This window comes from Sturnus vulgaris, chromosome 2 (genome assembly GCF_052056855.1).
Source record: "Sturnus vulgaris isolate bStuVul1 chromosome 2, bStuVul1.hap1, whole genome shotgun sequence".
In the NCBI taxonomy this organism is placed as follows: domain Eukaryota; kingdom Metazoa; phylum Chordata; class Aves; order Passeriformes; family Sturnidae; genus Sturnus; species Sturnus vulgaris.
Window position 1 is genome coordinate 29,786,971 of NC_142244.1, and position 24,849 is coordinate 29,811,819.

The 24,849-nt window shown below is 39.1% G+C and overlaps 1 protein-coding gene across 1 annotated transcript in view; it reads left to right on the forward strand.

Annotated features, from left to right (window-relative positions):
• Positions 1-24,849, forward strand: part of GTF2E1 (general transcription factor IIE subunit 1) — a 49,202-nt gene that overhangs the window by 9,222 nt on the left and 15,131 nt on the right. The window lies entirely within an intron of this gene.

Below are 24,849 nucleotides of genomic sequence, written 5' to 3' on the forward strand. Positions count from 1 at the left end.
GCTGTTTAGTAACCCTGAAGCTTTTAATCTAGGGTTATTGATGTTCAATCTGCCAAGTGCAAACACCCAAGAAATGTTCAGCCTATCATTTTCCCTTTTGCCTGCCTCCAGAGTTAAAAAGCAGTGAAACGCCTTTTACTTGTGCGACCGTGAAGTACTAGAGGAGAATCCAGTAAGTAACAGTTGTTGATGAAATCCAGTGCAGCTCTCTGAGAAGAAGTTGCTTCCTTGTGGAGCACCAAACCAGTAGTGCCAGTACAATATTTCTGTGTTCACCACTAAGTGTAGAAACTCTGTGTGCCCTCACAGTTAATAATCATTTGTGGTGGCTATGGTTGTATATATTGGGATGAAGGGAAATGATGCTTTTGCAGTTTTCATTGGTAAGGAGAGAGTAGAGAACCTGTGTGGAGAGCACACAGAATGAGGGGTGTGATCCCAAGGTACCTCTAGCACTTAGCAAAGGCCTGTTGTGGCCATTGCTTCCCAGCCTGCATGGGCAGTGAGTTCTGAGAGCAAAGAATTGCCTATCAAGGAGGTGCTGAAAATAATAATGCTGGGATTTGACTTTGGTACCAAGGCCTGTGTTCCAGGAACTGATATGGTCAACTAAGGGTCTGCCTGCAGTACAGGCACTGGCTGTGTCCACAATGTGAAATCGTTCACTGGCACATGGAGTGTTTTATGTTCTGATGGAGGAAACAGCTGAGTGCTGTTTTCTCAGCAATTCCCAGGAGTTGTGTCAGTATTTGTGCAAATAACAAGATTGTCAGTTTACCTCCGCTTATCTTCAGTAAGAACATACTCGCCTAAAATTTATGTATATTCTTTTCTCTTTATGTTATTTATAAGTCAATGATAGCTTCATCTAGATAGTGTGCAATGATACTGTTGTATGTCTGCTTTATATTGCAGTGGAATGTCTTGTCAGCATGTTTCCTGCTGCTCTGGAATTCTGTATTAGAAAGATCTGAGAGACCCCTAAGTCTTTCACAGAGGAAGCTCATGAGGTCAAGGCATGCAGAGAAACAAAGTTTATTAGACAGTGAAGATCCATCCTTTTCCAAGAATGTCTTTAGCTCCTGTCAGTGCTAAAGATAAATCTCTCCTGCTCATGGAAGCTTGTGCAGTACAACTGCTGAAAAGTAGCTGAAAGCCACACAACTTCAGTCACAGCTGACCTGAGCTGGTCTTAGACTGCAGCTATGTTGATAAAACTTCGTGAATTAAAAGGCCTGCAGGGCCAAAATCTGTTAATCCATGGAGCAGGTAGGACATGGAAGGCATCCTCTGTACCAGTCTGGGCCAAGCTGCACCTAAATTGAGAGTTTTTTGTTAAAAGATATCCTCTTTCATCGCCTACCTTTTGTTCTTGTCATTCAGAGATGGGTGTGATTTAGATGTCCTGTGTTTTCTTCTGATCTGCTTTCCTCTTTCCTACCTACAACTCAAATGCAAACTCTGAGCAATTGTTGTCAAAGAATTGGAAGAGTTGCTCTTACCCTTCCTTATTAGTGGGGGTGGACAGGTTTCCAGGACCACTCCATGACTCTGGTCATCATACTGGAATTTGAGAATAAAGAGTGCTTATGAAGAGCCTGTTCATAAATTGGATCTGTAGAGCTCTTTAATTTTTACCACAGCATCTCTGTCCACCTCTTGGATTTAGCAGACCTTTGTTTCTTACAGGTTGAGTAGCTTTCTTTTGGCTCTGTTCTTTACTCTATCTCTGAATAATGCTGAAATAAACCTAAGTGTTTATTTTTTCATCAGAAAATATGATTATTGATGATTCTGAAGGGTAGACACAAGTCTGCTCAGAGAAAATAATTGATAATGAGAAGAGTGTGTTTTCAGGGCATGTAGGTACAGATGTGCTTTGACTGCTGTTCAGTTAACTTGGAAAACATATTTTGAATAGAGCAGCAGCATGTTTGCCACTAAAATAATTTTAACTGTAGATTTTAAATAGAAGTGTTACTTTGAGAGTGTGTTCTCTTTTTTTTTAGAGCATTATAAGATTTTTGTTTTCCTCTGTCCCTTTTTCTGCCATTAAACGTCTCAACCCAAAAAAGCTCCAAAGGCTGTCTGTGCTGGCAAAGGTTGAACAACTCGTCTGGTACTTGAAGGAAGTTCAAGGACAGGATGTGAGACAGTGAAAGTCAGGATGACACCATAAACTGGAGTTTTTCTGCTGCTTCAACTCACAAGGAGATCTTTCGAAAAGTGAAAATAAATGCACGCTGTGTTGAAGGAGTTGCTTGGTTGTATGACCAGTGAGTGAGTGTCTGTTTACTCTGAGCATGGCATACCCAAGTCAGGAGTTCTAGCCCCATCTGTTCTCCATGAGGAGCTTAAACAGATCTCCAGCTGTCACACTTTTTCCTCCGGTGTTTTTTGCTGTTGCTTATTGTTTTATTGTTGTTTATTGCTTCTTCCAAAGAAGCAATATCAGTAACCCCTGGTGTTAGAGCCAAACAAGTGTGAACACAGCATTATTGCAAAAGTTTGCAATGGAAACTTGTAGCAAACCTTACAAGAACTTTCTGATTAAAGGGTTTGCCTGTAGATGGGAATTGGTGCAGACTGGGTTGTTACAGGCTGAGCAGCTACTTTTCTGAGTGTTTTGTAATCTACAGGAGGGAAAACAATAATGATGATGAACGAAAAGTGTTACTTCTAGCTTTGTTTTTTAGATAGGATGAATGAGAAAGGAAAAAGATTGTTATTTTCCTGGAATATCTTAGTATAAGCACTTGATCCTTGCCATCATCTGCTGTCTGAACCATACTCTGGTATTTCATTGCTCGTCATTCTTCACCTGAGCAGTAGTTTGCAGCTGCTGCTGTAATAAAGTCTTATGCAGGTGGAAAGTTTCAGCTATTCCCCTGAACAAGATAAAGGCTGTCTCTTGAGGCAGGGAGTATACATGGAAAGAGTTTGGTTGGGGAGCAGTAAGAAAAGCCATCTGTGAGATATGTGATGTGAATAACACTGCTGAACTTGGTCTACTGCTAGACCTGGGCTGACAGTGGACACTGGCATAAGGGAACACTGGGTTTTCCTGTTTCACCTAGAGATAGGATGTTACATTAGTCTATTAAACCTATGGGAAGAATATTTTCCTCTGTGCTTTTAAATGTAGAAACTGCAGAAATTTGGGTTCTGCAGGCCAATCCCTTGACTCGCAGGTCAATCTCAGCAACTCGATACCATTTTGTGGACTGGATGTTTGGAGAATTAAATCTGCCCACGGGTGTTCAGTGGAGTGTGGGGGAAAGACAGGACGAGCTGCATTTCTCACCCAGCAGAGGGCTCTGTCTTTTCTCTCTACAGCTGGGCTTGGCGTACTTAATCTATGGATGTCACAACACTGGAAATTATGTTCATGGATGTGTGTTTCTGTAGCGTGATTAATTGGATCTGGCTGGAGAAGGTCTCTAATGTATCCTATTCTCATACCTTAATCATATTTGTAAATCTAGTGTAGTGTTGGAGTTCTGTCAAATTCAAGGTCAGTTTGAAAGAAAGTATGTGACTAGAAAATGCAAAAGGGAGAGTGAGTTGGAAGTGAAGAAGTGGCAGAAATGAGATTCTGCAGTGCATCACACTGGTATTTAGCCCTGGATTTCCTTAGGTATTCTAAATACCAAACTGTGTTAGGATACTCACCAGTGCAGCAAGTGAATTTGATGTTAGGAAGTGTTAGGCTAGATGAAGTATTTTTCCACTGCTCTCTTCCACCTTTGCAATATAATTTTTACCCAGTCTTGTGTTTCTTTCACTTCTGTTACTGTGAAGAAAAATGTTAATGTTACCAGTACGTTGTAATTAGAGTTGATCTCTCGTGTCCATCTATACATTGTGTCCTCACCATAATATTCAGTTATATAAGGTGTGAATAGTGGTGGGAAGAAAAGGATGGAAGACAAGTGGGTAATGTAAATCAGAAAGATGATGCTTGCTGTGATGTGGTTAATCTCAGTTGTAATCACTGAAGTATTTTGTTGCTTTTGGAAAACACAGCAGTTAATTATGTGGTTGCTCTTTGTCCTCCCACAGTTTGCTCTTGGTTTGGTGAATGATTTTGTGGGGATGCCTAGCTGTTCCTATAAATGCACTGTAACAGTAACATACTGTGTATCTAGATGCCTTTCTTATTCTGTGTACTGATAAGAAATTTAATTTGGGAAGAACAAATTACAGGTGACAATATCAGTTTTACAGAAGGAAAGACAACACCTTGAATATAATTTTAACCCACTTGTTTTGCTGTCAGCCTCTCACATGTGCTTTGTGTAATTCCTAACAGAACTGCACATAACACATTCAGAGACTGGTAATCTGTACCTGTCATAAGGCACTTAATATCACATTCAGGCAGCCTTTGTGCAGCTGAGCACTTGTATGGTTTGGGCCTCATTTCTGAGATTAGAGATTTCACTGGCCTTTCATTTTTTTGCTTTGGTTTTGTGTGCTGACTTCTGGAGCTACTGCCTTTTTTCCTGAGTGCTCAGCTCCTCACTTCATCCCCAGTGAGCTGCTCAGAACACATCTGTCTTCTCATCTTCTTTTGAATTCCTACTTCCTCAGGCAAGTTCTATGTTAGCTTCAAAATTTCCTCATCTGATTCAAATTACTTTGGAGCCTGTCCTATCTATTTTGTTAATTTTTTATTATGCTACCCCTTTTCCCTGCTTTTTTTGTCTTACCCTTTCTTGGAGAGCTTTTGTGTCCATTTCTAGTACGTATCTTTTTGTATTCTGTCCCTTCCAGCCACTAGAAAAAAAATAAATAACTTGGAGCTATTTATTCTATATATTCACACAATGTAGCCAGTCCTGTTTGATCTTTATGCTCTTGTTTCTTGTCCTTTGAGTTCAATGATTTTCAGACATTCTGGATAACTTTGTCTGCCATGTAGTGCCATGTATGTGTTAGATGATGCTACTACTACAATTTACAGCTTTTAACCAGCCAAAATGAGGACTTGGCAAGTCTTAATGTAAACAGGTATACTAAAACTTCTCTTGAAAAAGCATTCAGAACAGTTTCTGCTTTGACCAACTTCATGTTCTGTGAAGTTCTGTTTTTGTTATCATTGTTAGCTTTCCAAGTGCATGAAAACCCATCAGTATGCTTTTCCTTGACTCTACAAGCACATTTTTTTGTTTGTGCTGCCACTGGGAGCTTTTGGCAAACACAAGAAGTCAGAAAGTGTCCATGCTCTGCTTAGTTTTTCTATTTCTATTCAAGTTCCTGGCAAAATCTCCAAGAGCATTCCTGTCAGCTTCACTCTGTTTCAGCTTGATAAGCCTTTGAGCCACAGGGAAAGAAAAACTGAGAAAAACGTATCAGAATTAATGCATCTTTTCCTCAAAGTAAGACTATGCTGGAGAGTGACTTAAAGGTTGCATCTGTAACTTGAACCCATTCCCTGTGGGTTGGGCACCCTGACTGGAAAAATAACCATCTGATCTTACCATGGATCTCTCAGCTTGATGGAGAAATAGGTGAAGGAAGGGTGGGAACCTGTGCTATGCAGAACATCAGCCAAGAGGATAAGCTGCTGCCTGTAGAATGCTGGCTGGTCACTTCCCTGAGTTCCACATTGACGTCTGGCTGGAATGCTGTGTCTTTTAGATTAAAAAATCTATCTGATAAATGCATACCCTGACTTACAGTATTGAGGCTTTTTTTTTAAATCTGTAAAGGGCATGTTATTATTTGAAGTACAAGAAGTAATTGCCTTTCAAGTAAAGGTTATCACTTTAACTTCTCTTAGCTTTGCAAATTGAAACAGATTGCAGCAAGAAGATCTCTGTAAAATCTGTGAATATTGCTAAGCCATTTATAGTGGTGAAAGCTGAACTGCAGCATTCCTTTCTTTTGTTCTAGTGACTTGTTCTTTTGAAACTGCGTCCTTGGTAATATTGTCTGCAAAGGGTGTTACTCTTTCAGGCGTGGGCATCTGAAAGTCAGATGGAGAGCTCATGGAGAATCCTGTAACTTGTATTGCAGTCTCTCTGCTACTGGATGCAGTTTAAGGGTATAGTATGTTGGCTCAGTTGGTATTTTGGTGACGTCTTCTTGTCTGAAAAAAAAATTACTTATCTGTGGTTCCCACTGGGCTTCCTTTGGATAATCCCTCTGTCCAGTTGTGTTTTTCTTGGCTTAGTGTCTGGTTTAATTTACCCACAGTAGAACTAAAGAAAGAACTCTGTCAGCTCAGAGCTGCTGAGGTTGTGCATATGAACTGGAACAAAAATAGCTTCTGGAGAGGAGGAAAGGATTCCTCTCTTCCAGTTTATAGTGAACACACATTAAATCATCTGACGCTTCTGAATTACCAATAATTTGATGTGTCTCATGCTGTCCAGTTTTTGAATGTTTAATTTACCTTTCAAGAGAAATGTCTTTGCTTTAAAATTGTACTACAGTAATTTTAATTAGTTGAGCTAAAAATTATCTGCACACTGAGATGAATGAGCAACATGGTGTTCCTCTAGATAATATTAAGTTGTTGGCAAGGTGCTGCTTTTCTTTCTTGTTTTTTTTTTAACATTAAAAATTAAATTGTTCTCTAATTGGAAATCCAGCTCAGCAGGAAGGGGAAACTGTAACATGAAGTGTAGGTTAATGTTGTTGTGAAATGCTGAAGGAAATTTGGTAGATATCTTAAATTTTCTTGAGTTTACTGCCTAAACTATGGTCAAGAAATAAATGCATATAGGGGCAGTTCCATATACACATTGCAATCTCTGATCAAGTTGCTGTTTCACAGCTGAGTTACAGCACTGCTTTGCCCTTAGAGCACCTGCTGTGGCCCCCTGGCAGAGCTTATTAACTTGTATCGTGTACAGTGCTCTAGAGAAATGTATTTTAAACTGCTGACTGGGCCCCTGGATTGTCTTTGTATAGCTGTACTTGGTTCTTGGCCAGAAAAATGCTCGTATCTTTTTGGCTTTCAATTTAAGATCAGCGTGATACAGCTGGGTATGTTTTCTCCCAGAGTGCTGTCAGGGTACAATCTGGAGGCTCTAGTGTTCCCATCCTCTACAGATATGTGTCTTCCAGAGCACATTGCAGGTCAGGCATGGAGCTTGAAGAAGGAAAATCTGTCGACCCATGTTCAGGTAAGCAATTCTGCCACTTGAGGGATGAGCTTTTTTGCAGTCTGGAGTTATCAAGGTTTTTTTGCTTGAACAATGAGATTTGGGAATGCAGAAAGAGGGGAGTGGAAGTGCAGACAGAGATCATGTGTTCTCATGTGCATTTTAGAAGATAAGTAAGCAGTTCAGTGTTCCACCTAAAGTGTGCTGTTCTGAGAGAGGCAACAATAACAAGAGACATGAAACCTACTTGGTGAAGATTTGTACTTCAAAAGGATTGGTAAGGCTTTTAATTCTCTCTACCACGGATGGCCAGGAAGGGCATTTCATCAGAACACAGCATCTTGTCTTCAATGATTAAAAGAAATCTGGGTGTCAGAAGGCAACAGGCAGCTGCTTTGACTGAATGGGAGAAAGCTCAATAATATAAAACTGTTCTGAAAATGCCAGTCTAAAATGGCATCATGGAAGCATTTTCTCTCTTCACAGTCAAAATTTTTCTTCCTCCTGGGCTGTTTAATAGTTTTATTTTTACTTTCTTGTTTCTTCTTGATGGCTTAACATGAGTTAACACAAGTGGCTAATAATAATCGGGTACTTTGGTTGTGCTTACAGGTGGAGCTAAGGCAGGCTGTCTTTTCTGGATTCCCTTTGCTGTTAGTCTGGAACAGTGTGATCCAGTTTGCTGACTTCAGGCTGGGGATAGGAGTTAAACTACACTGCTTCTGAAAACAATCCCGTTGACAAGTAGATAAATGCCTTTAGTAGTTTTACTGCATGACTGGAGTATATAAACTCCTAATGTCCATGGATATGGGAATACTTGAATACCGTAGTTTTAAGTTGCAAAGAGATTAGCAACTTTGGAATGTAAATCAGTGGAGTTGAAAGAAGATACCTTTTTAATTTCTATAAGAATTACACTGAGCTGCTGAAACTGATTAAAAAGGGGTTTGCTTATCTACCCTGAAGCCTAAAAAGTGATGACTTGACCATAAAAAACAAAGGATTAAGTGATTTTGTGAATCTTCACTCAAGCTGAAATGGAGAGATGGCAGTCTCAGTGGTTCATCCTGCTTTGTGAACAAGATCACATAAATACACAATTGTTGTTGGGAACAGACCACATCAATTTTAAAAACAAACAAAACCCAACATTCTTTTCATATGAGAAGACAGTAAGAGCTGTAATTAAATTGGCTGATCTGTATGTCTGTGTAAAAATATTGGTGTAACAATTTTTAAAATGTCAAAGAAGCAGATAAAGGAAGAGGCAATAATTCTCACCTGCTGTATGTGATACCCTATCAGCTAAAATTCTGGGCTGGTTCATGTGCTTGACTTGATCCTTCTTTGCATTTTAAATAATTTAACTTAAGAAAATCTATGTGTTCTCAGGACAGAGTTGAGCTGCTTACTATCACCCAAATATTTTCATGTGATAACTGAACATCAGGTGTCTAGATTGGAACGTTTTTGTTGAATATTGAGTTCCTCAGTCCTGTCTGTGGTCCTCTCAGCCAAGGGTCTTGCCACTGGTAAATGGTGATTCATCTTAATCGGGAGCTGGAGTTAGTGACCCACAAAAGCAGTAACTTGTAAAGCTGACAGGAACTTGCTGCTTTCAGGCAACAAAGGCTGCTGTACTTCTCAGCAGTTTAATATTTGCTTCCAAAACGTGATCTTGGTTGTCATCAGAATCTGTAGTACTCATTCAGGAATTGGAGTGTTCAGGAGCTGCCTTATGTGTTCTCAAGACTGCAGTGATTACAGTCTAGTGAAGGGCAAAAAAACAGCTGCAGTTGTGGAACCAGAGAAGATGTGACTGAGCCTGAGTTTGACCTGTGCCCATCAGCAGGCAACTTTTAGCTCCTCCTAAATGCTCCTTAGGTGACTGTATTGTTTAGATACCACAGCTTAAACTGGGAGTGAGCACCAGAGATCTCCTTTCTATTGCATCCTTACGTGGCTTTGTCACTTTTTGCTTAGGTTCTCTGTCTTCCAAATGGGAAATGTATAACACTTTTTTCCTCACGCTTCTTTTGCCTGGTTAGACTGACAGTTTTTGGAGCAGAGTTTTTTCTATCAAATATTTTTTGCAGGACTCCAATTCTGTGCAACTCTGAGCTTCTCTATCCCACGTCAGTAGGATCAATGCCTCATACATACCAGTGAGTCTCTGCTGGTCTCCAGTTCTGAAATTTTATATTTAACTAGATGACAAAACTATAAGCAAATGTTTACAAATTTCTGAGGTTCTTCTGGCTTTCTTTGCCGTCTTGGATTGAAAGAGACTTTGTTACCTTGTTGAATGAGTCATTTATACCCTGCTTCTCCCTCTTCAGAATACAGGTAATGAGTTATATCTCAGATTGAAGATCATTGGAGCACTGCTCTTCTTGCACCTGTAAAAGGAAGGAATAAGAGCTTGCTTCTCTTTTTATTTGAATTTTAATTTATTAGCTCACTTTTATCAACTCTGGTGCATTTCTAATAGCAAGATGGCAATTTGCCTTGGAATTGTGGCAATTGTGCTTGCTCTGATGGAAGTATTTGTGGCACCAAGCATGAGTGTGTGCTTGAGGAAAGGGAGAGCAAATTCAAGTAAACAGCACAGTGGGCCTGCTCTTTGAAACTCCCAATGAGTACTCAAAATTTTGCAATTAATGTCCATATGTTTGTTTATAATCAGTTTTGAAACAGCATTAGGACCCTGTAAACTACTGAATGCTGAAAGACATGAAATCAGGTTTGGAAATCTGAGAATTAATTTATGTAGTTGTCATTTGTTTCTTCTCAGATCACTGCCTGCATCAGAATTTGTGCAATAAAAGTTTTTTCATATGTATTTACTGATTTTTTTTTTATTCGGGCTATATAAAGTCACTTTCTTTAATATAATGGCAGTGTTTGCTTACAAGTATGCTATACAATTTCATGGTGTCAAAACATTAATTCCTCAACTTGTGATTACTCTTCATTTAAGATCTGCTGTCAGCTGTGATGCAAAATCCTTTAATATAATTTGTGATACACCTTTTCAGGTTACAGCAGTTAAAACTTGGAATTAATTGATCTTTTAGTCAGAAGTTACTTTGTTTGAGAATATACTATGTGATATAGTTACAGGCATAGGCACTCAATTGGATCATCTGCATCAGTCTTTGTCGGTGCCCCAATATTGCAGAGTCTGAGTGGTAATAAGGGATATTGTTTTTATACCTATTCGACCAATTTGAAGGTGCCTTTATAAGGCTCACAGCTATAATCCTTAGGCAGTATAGAAAGTAAAGTGGAGATATGGAAAAAATAATGGAAAAATAAATAGATGCTTTGGACTTTACTAAACATCATCTTGTTGACTAATGACAATTTATGTAATTCATGAAGACAGTTTTTCATTACAGTTGTCTTCTACTGAGGATTTGCCACCTTTTCCAATTTTGTCTTGTTAGTACATAGCATATGCACCTAGGAATCTACATTCAAAATCTTATGGAGAAAGTTTGAAATTGAAGTGGACCAGGATAGACTCTTGAAACGCTGTCTAAGGCTAACAGTTAGCAATGAGGGGTTTTTTTTTCTGAAAATGGTGTTCTCCACCAGCTCTGCAATCATTTTGTCATTAATTTATCTGGGCAATGTTTCTTTAGTTTTCTGATAAGCATCCAGAACAGTTAAAGATCGTCTCTTCTCCCAATCGAAATAGATTGCTTCTCACGTTTTTCTCATTATCCTTTATCTTATCTCATTATCCTTTTCTAAAACTTAATATTTGGTGTTTTTTTTCTCTAATAACTCATGCTCCTGATCAGTTCCCTCCTTATGAGTAAATTCTCTTCCACCAATATCCAGTTTTCCTGAATGTGTGATGGAGTAAAATGCCTAACAAAATGGGCTGAGTATCATCTCTCCACACTTCCCCAGTCCTGAATTCCAGTCACCGGATCACTGCCATCATAGTTGTTTATTTTCTCTGCATTAACTCAAGGTAAAAGCTATTCGTCACTGAGCTGCAAGAGATTAAATAATGTCCTTTGAAGTAGGAAGGAGGAGAAAAGGCCAACTGCAGCAGTCTCCAAAGTGGGATGCATGCAAAACAGTCCATCAAGGTGGGAGGAATACCAAGAAAATATTTTTTGTAACATCAATAAAAAACTTCTGAACCAGTTTTTCATCTTTATCTTGTTCCTAATTCTATTTTTGTGTATTCTTTATAATATATAGCATATTATTACAGTCTACATTATACATTATATATGTAGTATTATTTTTACATATATAAATTATAAATAAATATTCTTATAGTTTACTGAAAAGGTTTTTACTGATGGAGTTTGCAACCAAAAAAATGATCTGGAGCTTCAGATTTCCTCTTTTCCAAGGACAACTTCCAGTCCCTTGCCCGTGTCAGGATCTCTTTTGTTGGAAGCTCTTTTAATTCTTATTTTTTTAATCCAGAGCATCATGATTTTGTTATTTGAGGGTTAAATCAGTCTCTGGGTTTGTTTGTCAATTTGAAAGGCTGTGTTTTGTGCTCTTGAGAAGACTTGCATGAATTTTAATAAAGCACCTTGATCTCCTGGTGACTGCTTTTGTCAAAAATCTGAATGTTTCTTCTTTCCACTGTAATCTTTTGTCTGGCTTTCCTTGACCCTAAAGTAAACTCCTATACGCACTGAATATACTGTTGTGAAATTGAGATTTCTCTGACGTCTTTAACCTGTCTCATGTTTATGTGCATCCCATTGGATGTGCATCAGATAAAAAAGAATTGCTGTGACTTCTACATGATGAACTAGCTGAAAGGTAGTCAGTCCATGGAGCACACAGAAGAGGATGCCACTAACTTTGTAGTGCTTTTCTTCATCTTCTGCCTAAGGAGAATTGAGAGTATTCTAGTTTGGGGTTGCGGTGATAACAAGTGATTGCTTTTGTGTCTGCTTCCCATTAAAAGCTTTTCTCCTCTTAACGCTGCAGATTGCAGCAGAGCAAGGTTATGTGGTTTGAGGTTTTGCTTTTTTTTCATTCTCTGTTACCTTACTTTGTCATAGCTCTAAGGCAAAACATCCCTGTGGGTTCACATGGAACCAGAACAATTTGCTTCATTCCTCAGGTTGTTGTGAGTGAGGCAAAATTTTTTGGGAAATATTTAGGAAAGTTAGAGCTTTTTGTTAAAAGCCAGCAAAAGTGATAGGATCTTGGATTGTGTAAATAAGGAAAGATGCTTATCTGTGTGGGAAGATAATTTTTTGATGGAAACTTGCTCTGCAAAAAAGTGTGTTTAATATAGGAATAGAGAAGTACTCAGAATACTGTTTCTTAGATTTTTCAAAAATGTATACATTCAAAAATTTATTTGGATGCAAGGCAGAGTGAAAAGTCTATTGACCTTGGACTCTAAAAGTTACTGCAGTGAGGAATATTAAATCACTTAATTAAATCAATTAAATTAAGAATTTTCTGGCTTGGGTTTAAGAAGAGCAAAAAAACATATTAAAAATATCAGAAAATTAGCATTGTTAAGGTAGATTTGCAATTTTATTTCTTCTGTACATAAGCATTTGACACAATCTGCATATGTCCTTTCTTCTCAGAAGATATACAAGATATTTCTTTTTTTTTTTTTGCAAGTGAGTTTGCTGCCTTGTTTGCTGTATCAGATAGTGTATGCTTGCACCAAGCTGCTTTTTCATGTATAATGTTAAAATATGCTGGCACTATTGGCAGCTGAATTAATTCCTTAAAAAGACCTGATAATTCTGTCAATAATATTCTTCTGTGATGGCAATAATTGACAGTGTTACAGTGAGGTCTTGTGAAAGTATATGTAAATGTAAATAAATTGCATGAGTAGGTGTGTGATTGTTCCGAATTGGAAATAACTTGGTGACAAACCTAGAAAGAGACTCTGAGTTCAGACTTCTAAATTATCATCCTCAGAGAAAACCTGAAAGGCTGGGATGTTGTTATTTCCTTTCTGATGCCACTGTCTGAAATTGTAGTAGAACCTTTCATCTCCCTGCAAAATATGGTATTTAGAGTGGCACTATTCATTAGTTAGTTCTGCTAAAATAAAAGTAAAATGCAGCTCAAGAGACTGATACAGATAACTCTTGTATTGTTTCGAAGACTTGGGAAGGAAGCCAAAATTAGCGTCAACAATGATTTGGTTTAAAAAAACATGCATTTGCAGAACACTAGAAAATGTTCCAATAATGCAATTCAATAAGTGGGAGAGAGGGAAAGAGAGAATCTTCCCAAGCACGGGCACTGACACTAGACAAGGTATTAATCTTCCTAATTTTAGGCATTTACAGAGCAGACATGGACATTCGAGGCAGAAGAAAACTGTAAATAAAGCATCTGTCTCTCTGCTGCCAGTGAAGGGAGCCCTGCAGACCAGTAGCCCCTGTGTTTTTGTCTGGTTTTAAGTGTCCAGAGTTCAGTGCAAGTTCTTTCTACCTGTCACATGCACCATAGGAATTCCAGTTTCGTTCTGTGACTCTGGAACACCTGTTAAACTGGCACAAACTAAAACTAAGCTCATATATGGTCTGGTGTATATTAAACTTCTGTGTAGAACAATGCAATTCAGGAGAGACTGAATTGAGCTGTCCTACAAAAATAGCAGAGTTTAGTTTTCTTCAAGAAAACTATTCATTAGTAAAACTTCTTTTTTGTGAAACCAAACTCTATCACTTAGGATAGTTTTGGTGCTAGTCATTATTATTTGGCTGTGCTTTATATTTTGATTTGCTAAAACTGTGAAGAGCAAACAGATCACAAATATCTTGGCTCAGATTCTGTACAATGTTTCAAGTATGAAGGTATAAAATTCCTCCTGTACTCTTTTGTCTTGATCCCCCAAGCCGCTTTAAAGTGCGACAAATCAAGCATGTCACTGGTTTGGTTTTTTTAGTGGTCATCACTTAAATGAATTCAAGTTGGATTAAGCTCCCAGCTTTGAAATCGGCAAGTTCTCTCTATCCAGTCTCCCAAAGGGTGAGTGTGTACCTCACAGCATACCTTGTAAGGGAGTGTGCTAGGAGCAAGAGAAAAGAAATGTGAGGATCAAGAATTTGTCATAGGAATCAACCTATGACAATTTTTTACTCTTTTTTCAGCCTGCATGTTGGAGACTAGGAAAACAGGACAAGAGTATCGAGATCTTCAATGCCAAGTTACTGTTACTGTTTACTGTTAAAGTAAAACATACAGTTGGGATTTTCATTTGAACAGGTTAGCAGATGGTCTGTCAGTCCATACGTAAGGCACTGGTGCAAGTATTTGCTACAGTCCCAGCAAGAAAGGCTCTGTAGGGTGTTGATTAAAATGTCAATTATTGGAGCTAACAAGAAGGCAAAGGAGAATGGATAATCATACATGCCTCCAGAGGGGTGTGCTTTCTGGTGCCTTTCAATTACTGTGAACCTGTCTCTCTGACTTCCAGCATAAAAACATAGTGGAAATACATAGTCTAAAACTGGCAATCTGTTGATTAAAATGTACAGGAGAAAGCCTGAAACAAGAGATACAGCATTTGCAAACCAGAATGATGATGCAGAGTCAAATTTTCCAAGGAAAGATGATGTTAACAATTCTATTTATTAAATAGCCCTCAGTGGTGGGAAGGAAGTTGTTTCAATTTTTCATACTTGATTGTCAATTTTATGTTTGTGGCTTTAAAAATATTATATGTGTTTCTGCTTTGAAAAGTAGATACACAATAGGGAGTGAGTATACAGCAAAAGTATCTGCATTTCAGAATATGCTGAAGGTTATTTTCAGTTACAGTGCAGGGCTAGAAGAGATAACCAAAGCATCATCCTTCTCTGAAGCAGGGTAAATTTAACCTCCGTAGCTAGTATATTCCAGGCTTCTTATCCTTAGCTTTCCATAATACCCTAACCTAAAGGGTTTTTTTACCCTGAATTAAAGCTGTGAGTAATCTTTTTATGTATGTGTGAAAGGAAAGGTTTAGCACTGTTTTCATTACTGTAATACCTAAAATTTGCTGTTCTCTAGCACCACCTTCTTAAAACTAAACAAGTCTGTCTTTCCAATTTTTCCCTAATGAAATGTGTGTTAAGCTGTGTCATTTTGTTTATTTGGAATTTTTACGGTTGGTCCTTATCTTCAAGTATGGAATCTGAAGCTGCACCTGATTTATTAGGAGGAGATATTCACAGGGAAGCAGGGTAACATACTGTAGAGAGTAACAGGTCATAGTCATGCATGGTGTAGTTATTAATATACATAGCAGCCAGATTTTCTCTTACCCAGCTTTGTCCTCTGTCATGAACCTGAGGTTCTTTGCAGTGTGCTGCCAAAACAATTACCCCCTTCTGGTCACCCCCCCTTCCTTATTTTTTCTTTTTTCTATTTTTTCTTTCTCTCTCTTTTTTTTTTCTTTTCCTAACCCAAGTGCTAAATTTCCTCCCAATCTCTGCTGCATTTCTTTATGCTTCTTCTAAGCATTTCTCCTTTTGGAACAGCAGTCCTGTCTCCTAAAGCAGTGATAAGCCCTACTCTTTAAATTATGAGCTAAATTAAAAAAAATTTAGTTATCTGACACTCAGTAGAAAATACTAACAGTGATCAGGGCCTCACTTTGTTCCCACCTGATGCCGAATTATTGACACCTACTTGCTGAGAATATTGAGAATATTTTTCAGTTGTGCATCCTCCTTATTGTCAGTTCACCTGTAGCCTTTCTCCCTGGTGAGGATGTTTTTCAGGGTAGTCCAGCATCAGATTGCATCAAATCTAATACCTGTTCTTCAGCATTTGTAATTATGAGATCTCCAGGAAGACAAAGCCAGGATATTCAGAGTGATGCCAGGCTGGAGGACAAGAGGGTCTAAACTGATATATCACCTTTTCACTTTGAGCAAGACTTCCCAGAGATGTGCAGTCTCCACCCTTGGGAGGTTTCAAGACATCAGTAGATAAAGTCAGGTCTGATTGCCCTCGTTTGTAACAGAGGCTGGAATGAAGACATGCTAAGGTCCATATATGTTTCTCTTCTTTCTGAGATCTGATCTTTTTGCTCTTTATGTTTGTCCTGAGATTTTGACAGTTGTTCCTATCCCAGAGCCTTCTTTCAACAGTTCCCTTTCTTCTCTGCGGGAATCATGGTCAGTTCTTGCTGATGGTGTATCAGAGATGTGTAATTTGTTTTACCAGCTATACAAAGCTTTAGGTTCCACCTGATTTCCTTCTTTTCTCTGTTACAACGTATCAGTTCGCATATATGATGTTGTCAGGCAGTTGCTGGTGACAGCAACACTTTAGAGCAGTGACACAGCCACAGTGACCCTGTAATTGCCACCTTCTGGGACTGTGCTTCTGTACCTAAATGTGGGGAGCAGAGCCATGCAGTCACAAAATTAACCTCCTCGTTGCCTTATGCCTTCATCAAGCCTGTGCTCATGTCTTTCTGCCACCCCCCAGCTACCTTACCCATGAGATGTAACATCTTGGTGCTCCTTCTCAAAGGAAATTATTGAATCTAGTCTGTGCTATACCAGGGATGTCATACGCTAACTGGCACAGCAGCACAGATCGCTTGGGGCAGTGTCTGTCTGTGAACGCTGGATAGTTTTAACTTTCAGAGGTGTATTGAGGTGATCAAAAAAGCTCTTTTGTTGAAATTTTGGGTGGACCTCAGGAAAAGTCGGCATGCATATTCCCATCAATAACTGGTCCACATCTATCGCTTTCCCCTAGTTCTCCTACCACCTCGGCCTGTTCATTTAACCTTGTGTAACTTGCCCATGGAACTGAAAAACCAGCAGGTGTTCCCTGTCTGCTGGAGGAGAACAGGCAGTTGCCAGCTCCTCTGGTGTAGAAGCCCTTTTTCCTTCCTGGGATGCTGCATTTATCGAGCTATTTCCTATCTACTGTGGTGCTCAGGGGTGTGTGACTGGAGGGTTCCCCCTTGTCCCCAACACTGTTAGTGTTAAAACACATAGTCCCAGAATGATTATATGCAGGTGCTTTATTGAAGAGCTCTGGGAATCAGGGTTGCAGACCCAAATCTGACTCCAACATGGATCGGAGATGAACATGTTTTTATACCCTTTTTGTTATATAACCTTATATTAATTATTAAACCCATATTGTTCTATTGTATACATTGATCTTATCCAAGCATGAATTCTTGTAATTTTCATTAGACCCCCAAATATTCTTTCTCATGATTCTTGTTACGATTACATCGTTTCTCATGATTCTTATTATGATTAAACAATAATCATATTCAATTACAAAACAATCGTTACATTTAACAATCATATCATTTATCATATGATGATTATGCAGGTGCAGCTTCACATGATCTAGAAAAAAACCAAAGCTCAATATTTGTTCCCAGGGCCTAGGTTCTCTTTCCCAGGTCTACCCCCTGAATCTATTGAATGCAGTTCCCATGATTTTTAGAAACATTTTAATTTAACCCTATGCTATCAACACTACCTCCCAGCATAGCACTTCCAGGGGAAGGCTGCCCTTCCTGCCACCCTCTGTGCACTGGAGGGAGTAGGGGCTGGTTAAAAATAAATTTGGGAGGAGATGGTGAGGTAGATTATTGTTCATCCTAGGGTGATGATGATGATGATGTGCCAACTAACTGCTGGTTGTCTATCAGAATTAATCAGGAGCTGTTGTGGCACATGATCAGTGAAGCCACTTCTCCCCCTGGGAAGAGGGAAGGAAGAGCAGAGAAACAGCTCGTAAAATAAATTGATGGGAAAGCACTCGTTTTGAAGATACAAAAAGTTTCTGATGGAGAAAAAAATCTAATAAGAAAAAGAGGAATGTTTTTAGGATTTGGGTTTTTTTTAATGTACTAACACTCTTTTATGTATCTGCAGGTATGCTATGCTTTTGGAAAGCAACTGGGAAAACTTGGTCACTTTCTTCTTGCATTTGTTTCACTAGAATTGTAGATCATCTGAAATAAAAAGATTTAAGAGATTTACAGGACCCTTACAAGCACTATCTTTATTGCTAGTATGAAACATTATCCCTGAAATCACCTGTTTCAGATTTGTGATCAGTGTGAGAGGAAAGGACTTGACACTTGCTGTGCTCAAAACACTTCACAAATGTTAAATCTCTACACTCATAAAACAGACGAGACAAAAGCTTGCTCTACCCACTGAGCTGAAAGGCAGTATCAGTTCTGATGCTTTAGCAATCTGAAGGGTAGTTTATTCATGTTACCTTCTTTTTCACTAAAGAGGTTAATGAAATGGTTTAAGAATTAGCAGTGGTGGATGAAATGAAGAAATACAACAGGAAGTACATTTTTGGTTGTTGTTTTGTAATGAAAAATAACAGTAAATTTTGATCACTTACTCCGTTTAGATAATGTGTCAGTTTATTTTATTAACATGTGTTAAACCAAATTTCCTATTTCGTGTATTCAGCTTCTGTTGTCCAGGCTACGTAATGGTGTCTCCTTTCAAGAGCCCACCCTAGCTGATGTCCAAAGTTATGTTTTGCCAGGGTGTAATTTGTGGAAAATTTGTGCTTTGTTTTGGAAGGTGATATGCTAGGTATTTTTTATCTAAGACTGTCAGATCTGTACAGTCTTAAATTGCACGTTTTCTACAAATATACAGTATAAAATACAAAAATTTGGATGAAATTTGCTATTTCTTAACATTTTTAATCTGTTCTTCTTTTGTACTTTCTGTTAAGTAGGTAGCACATAATCTGAGGGCTCCCTCTATATTTAACAGGGAGCGTTAAGTCAAGGCAAGGCTTCAGCTTTTATTTTTGGTCTAATTTTTATTTTTGGTCTAATTTTTATTTTGGTCTAACTAGACGTGGTCTAATTTGATATGTTAGAAATAAGATAGAATGGCATAAAGAGAGGTGGTGCCTCTGTTCTCAAAATTTGCAGGTGTCAAGGAGTCCTTTTGTTGCTTTGTCTGGCATTACTATGAGCTTCATCAGTCTCTAACAGTTCCCTGAGTGATATGGCAGATCACTGGTGGGTTATCTGCAACAGCAGTAATCTGCAGATCAGGAGCCCAGTTAAAATATTCCTGATACTAGCAAGTCATTTTCTCTTGCTTGGTGTAGAAAATGATGAGAATTAGAATAATTTTTTTTACTGGGGTATTTCTTACTGAGCATAGGTCAGACTGAACTGGAAAACTAGTCTTACTGACTTTGGTTCTGGTCAGGTCTCCTGTGTTCTGCTGCAGGAAGGTCAAGTTCTTGCTGTTTGGCTTCTGTAGCACCTGAAATGTCCTTTGTTGGTTTTTTTTTTACTAAGTGAAACAATCTCAGGAACCTGTTTATTTCATTGCCCTTGCCCTTCTGAGCTGCTGCTTTTGGTATGCATGTAGTTGGAGTGAGAGGATGGTTTAAAGGAAGGTGTGTGCACGTGGGGTGGCTTCTCTTTAAATATTTTCAAGTGCTTGGATGCTGGTGAGGTGAGGTTTTCTACAAACCCTGCAGCGTGGAGGCTCCTGACTCTATGGGTGAGCATTACTCAGTTTTACCATGAAACCTGTGATGAGAGACTGCAGTGCAGAAGGCAAAAATTGCCCTTCGCTATAGATATTTCTCGTGTAAGAAGAACAGTAATTGAAAACAGCACCTTTCCAAGTAGGCAGTAGAAGTGAGAGTGCTGGGAATTTGGTCTTCGAAGTGTTGTTAGCAGAAACCTTGTTTATTAACACAAGTCCCTGGCACCTGTGACTGTTTCACAGGCCACACTGTTGTTTCAGTCCCTTTCTCCTATGTAGATCCATGTGGTTCCCATTGCATGAGTCAAAAGAAAAGGATAGAGAAGGTAAAAAACACATCTCGTCTATTCTTTCTTTCCCTGAGGGAATTTGGGAGAGAGGTACCCAGACCTCAGTCCAGGCTTCACAAGAGATCTGCCCGGTGTAATGGGCCAGCATTTGAGCAGCCTCAGCAATTTCTCCTGCATGTTTCACCTGGTGCCCTGTTATTCCCTCCTAATTTCTTTTAAAAATATTTTTGTAGTCCTAGTCTGTGTTTTCCTTTATGTTCCAGGTGGGTTCCTGGCATATGTGCTATTTCACTTAGAAACTGCTAGCTTATTTCTTTTCATAGCAATTCCGGCACCATCCTGCAGTTTGGATCTCAGCTCAGTCCTGAGGAGCCTCTCATTCCATTTATTCTCCCTTACATTTAATGAGAAAATGAGGTTCTCACTGGTAGCCTCTGGGAAGCAGTACCCAAGCTTTTAGGGCTGCTCCCATTACTCTAATGGCTCTGCACAGACAGAGGGAGGAAAGGTGGTTAAGCACTGAGTGCTGTCTTTGGAGGAAGCTTTTCCATCACACTTCTTTGGATTTTTTTTCACTGTCTTCTGCCAGCTCTGGCCTGAAGCCCAGGTTATGTGCGGGGGGTCCTGCAGAAGGGAGCTGGCTTGGCTGTAATCCTTCCGCAGCCAGCAGAGGTGGCCCTTCATAGAACAGTACTGGGACTGGTTTCATGTGGCATGTGGTTTTCACAAGAACAGGCAAAAGGTATTTCCTTTGAGAGTGAAGAACAAAGAATTTCTGTGCAAAGGAGTTTCTAAAAGGCATAACATTAAGGAGAAAAGAGAACAGTGGGTGGCATGACTATCCAAAAGAAAGTCTGAAGGAACAAAAAAGAATTCATGTGTATTTCTGTTTCCTTGATGGCAGGTAAGAAGTGAGGCTTCATGTGCTGAATGGATCAATAGATTTATAAAAATACTGTGTAAGGCAGCAGTTAAAAAGTGGCAGTTCCAGGCAAAGGGTATGTGCAGAAGTTTCTTAAGGGGATCTGTTACCTTATGTATGGCTAAGAATCCAAGTTGGTTGAGTAGAAAATGCTTCACATTACTTGCAGAAAGTCAGCTGAAAAGCAGCATTCATTCTTATCACATACTGATGTACATTTTTGCAGTGCTGAGGCACCTTTGAAAGCTGCAAGCTAGGAGCATGATCTCTTCCACCAGTAAATAGTTGGTGAATATTGCCCATAAATTATTTCTGACCTTGAGGAAGGAGGGTAGTGTGATTGTTCTGATTATAGTCTGTCTTTATTCTTAAGTAACCAACATCAGAAAAACCTGCTTTGTTTGTTGTGAAGGGCCTCCAAAACCTCTTGGAAAACAAAAAGCGAAAAGTGGACTTAAGAGCAGCTTGTCCTCTTGGTGTTGGCCCATTCCATTATGTGATGCTGTTGAAAATAAGGATGGAAACAACACACTGACTTGTAGCTCCTGCTTTAATTCCTCTGTCTTGCTCTCTTGCTGCTGCCATCCCAAGCACTGGAATGAAACGTGCTTCTGATATTGGCCCTGTTAGCCTTTCAAATACTACCTTGGGACCATGGTTTAAGGATTTTGTTCTTGCTCTTTGTTCTTAAATAGATTTTTGATGTGTACATGAGCAGATTTGCATGAAATGCAAAGTCTCAGCATCCACTGTGTGTTCCCTTGGGTACCCTTCTTTTTAACTAGAGCTTATTATAATGAGGAGGAAAATGACATTATATATTTTTTTATTAATCTGTATTGTTCTCTGTTGGTGGCCCTGGGTGCTGATGCATGAGATTTTTCTTGCTACATATTAACTCTGATACTGAATTCTCTGAGGAGAATTTGAAAGTAAAGGATTTGTTGCCATTTCTGAGCAGTGATGTTTGAAACCCTTTTGGACTGTAAATAGCATTGTAGGTGTGCCAGAGTTCTGAATCTCTCTCCCCTCAGGGAATGTGTTGTATGATATTAAAGGGATTTGGTAGTGGCAGTGAACATGGAAGAAAAGATCTCTCTCAGAAAATCAGAAGTGCTGGTGTAGTTTAACAAGTGGATCTCAGACATGGGGAAAGTATTTAACATTTGCCATTGCCTGAAACAGGGCGATCTAGAAGAAGCCTCTGAAACCTTCTGTTTCCCTGTCCCCAAACACTTGAGATTTTTCAAGGAAGAAAAATGCTGGCCTTCTGTATTTAAAGGTGCTGCCAAGGGTGTCTTATCTTGGCAATTCCTCCTTCTATTGTTAACAGCAGGGTTCGTTTTGTGCCAAGAGGGTCCAGAATGAGTGCTAGACTCTATTTTTAGCCATCTGTAATAACATTCTAGCACCACCATTTTTCCAAATTATGCCTAGGATGATGTAACTACTGGAGTAAAATCCACTCTGCAGCTTAACAGAGGGACCTTCTGTTTCCAGGACTGCTAGTCCCTCAATTTTTATACATTTACACACTGCTCTCAGGAAGAATAAATAATACGTGAACATATGCATTGGCTAAGTGAAATTTCCTCCTGATCATAGTGAGAAAGTGTTTAATGGCAATTATAAAATATGTTTCTTTCATCTTTTGCTATTCCTGCTTTGTGTTGAAGAGTTCCCTTTATCTCTTTTGTTGTTGTTGTTTTAAGTTACCATCTTGTTTTTATTTTTTAAACAAATTGATCATTTTTCGTATGTTAGTGAGTTGCAGTTTTGAAACCTTCTGAACATGTTTCTGGCAGAATTACCTCATCTGAATCAGAAATAGAGCTACTGCATGAGTGCCCTTAAATGAGGTGGCTGCTACATTTATATTACAAGAATAGAAGCTTTGAAAGGAAGCTGATTGACATTTTTCCCAAATGAAATGTTTGCTCTCTGTTTAATACCTGGTGGGCAATTCAATACTCTGAATCTATATTAAATATGTTTAGTATCAAAATGTTTAAGAAGCATAATTAAGACTCAAAATAGGTACTGAAAAGTGAGAGCTGTATCTTGGTATGTATGTATTATGAAATGGTGTTGAATTGTATGGTGAAACACTGGGTTTTTACTTACTAAATTCATAGAATAAGCCTTTTCAATCACCCATTTTCAAAGGCTGATTTGGAGGGTGGGAGTATGTATGACTCCTGCCCAAACCTGTAGGCTAGGGAGTTAAATGCTGTTCCAGGAACCTGGATTTTACTCTCCTGTCTCCTCTATACAGTTCCATTTCATATTGAACAGCTGGTCAGTGAAGAGACAAGCTGTTGGAAGGTGAACAGTCATTGCTCATTCTCTAATTCCCAGAAACCTATCTTAAAACCTTATGGTCTGACACTGAGAAGGATCGATCTCATAGCTCATGACTCAGTAGGATTTGTGCTAGAATATGTACAGACTTGAGGAAAACTGGATCAAGATTTGGGGCACATAAAGTTAAAAGGAGGGGTTTTCTAAATTTCATTGTGGAGTCTTGATCCCATTTGTAAACAGTAGATGACACAGCTTTCTTAATAATTCAGATATTGTGGAAAAATTAATAAAGATATTAAAATCTTTCTTCAAATAATAGTGCTAGTTACATTATTTATTCCTAGCCTAATTTTCTAGCTGAAGTACTGCACTTGACATTTTCTAATGTGCACTCCACATGCTTCCTCACTCATCTGAGGCAGAATTGTGATAGATAAGATGTTTTAGCAAATTTCTGTCTAGGATCTGACAATAGGATATATCCAGCAGTGTATAGTATTGGTTGTTGCTGTGCCTCCTGCCTATAATGGTAATTTTATGTACCTGGTATTAGGTCTTCAGAAAAGGAATAGGGAGATAGAGAAGATGGTATAGTTCATGAGCCTGTTACTAGGGGAGCTGTCAGTTTTGGGGACAGAATCTGTATTTAGTAGTCTGCATCTGCTCGAGCCTCACACAGCGAGCGTGGTGATTTGGGTGCTGTGTGCTTGGCTGCAAACTGCAGCCACTGCACTAACCTTCTGTGGGCAGCGCTGGCCCATGAACCTTTCGTTCTCTGCTTTCAGGTGTCACTCACATGTTCTGGATTTGCCCTGTCACTGTCTCTGACCAAGGCTACTCATCTCAATTGCAACAGCCCATATCTTCTTTGTAGTTAGAAATTATAAAGTAAATTAGGTGAATCCTGATGCATTTTGGATTTCAATGGCAAAACTGGATGTTTTATTACAGAAGTGGGTCAGTGATTCTTCCGAAAATGCTGACATTTTCTACACATGCAATGAGTTCTGACAACAGGGGTCTGTTCTGGGCTGTCCCAAACGTGACTAATACAAGAAGTTAAACTTTCTGTGTAGCATTTCAAGAGAGAAATCATCCCTGGGCTGTGGAGTCGCCCCAGCAGCTTAAGATCCAGTGGACCATGAAAACCTGTCTCAGAAAGATGAGATGAGGCATTACATTTTATGTAACACACTGTGCCCCGTAACTGGCTCTCTTATTGCATGTGTAGAATCACTGAATTTCTTGCAAGAGAGAATGGTGTATTGCTGTGGTGTTCAGGAGACAACTTTTATTGGTGGATTTCTCGTGTTTTTTCCTAAAGCAGCTGCATTTTTGGAACTCACATGTGAATGGGAATGTACTAGGGACTGTGGGTTTCCAGTACAGTGAAAAAAGAGGAATGGGGCCAGAGGGGCTACCTGATGAAATTAACAGCAGACTCATCTTTCTCTGTGGCAGGAGTGCATTTCTCACTCAGACATACTGGATTGCTTTCTCGTTGAGAAGGTGAGAACAGTTTGATGAGGGCTGAGAAGTCTGTTTAAGTTTGGGAGTCACTAAAGGACAACAGTCGCCACAGTCTAATCTGCATTATGATTCATGATTATGATTAAGTTAACAATAAACTGTTTTAACAATTAGCTCTGTTACTAGATCAGTCCATTAAGGTCATTAAACCTTTCTTTGCTTTTATTTAACCCCTCAGGTTGCCACTTCTAGTAGGTTGAGTA